Raw genomic sequence first — 543 nt, forward strand, 5'->3', positions numbered from 1 at the left:
AAACCTCAGAATCGTCCACTAAGCAGCATTGGGGGCCATTATCTGCCAGTGGAAGGAACATCACTGCATCATCAACCGGTCACACACAGGGCTTCCTCACAAGATTTCTGACCAGGAAGGAGTCAGAAGAGTAGCCCAAGAACCAAGAACCAAAGAAAGCTCCAGAAAGACTTGGATCAGCACCAGGAACGTTAGGCTATAAAGAAAATCATAAGTAATGCACTAAGGCTTAAACAATGGATTGTGACGTTATTAGAACGCAAATAGGACATTTTTACAAAGTAGGACAACTCGACACGACACACTCCACTGCCATGACCTCTTTGCGTGCTCACTCCACATGACTCCATTGCTGAAGAAAAACATGTTGAAGCTCATTTAAAGTTTGCAACGTAACATTTAAACAAGCCTATGAAATGCTGAGAGAATGTAGTCTGGTCAGACGAGAGCAATATTGAACTTTTTGGGTGTCATACTACACGCCATGTTTGGAGCAGAAATGCCATGACCCTGGAAATAGCACAGCAATAGTGCGGTTTGGAG

Source organism: Sardina pilchardus, chromosome 6, assembly GCF_963854185.1.
Source record: "Sardina pilchardus chromosome 6, fSarPil1.1, whole genome shotgun sequence".
Classification (NCBI taxonomy): Eukaryota; Metazoa; Chordata; class Actinopteri; order Clupeiformes; family Clupeidae; genus Sardina; species Sardina pilchardus.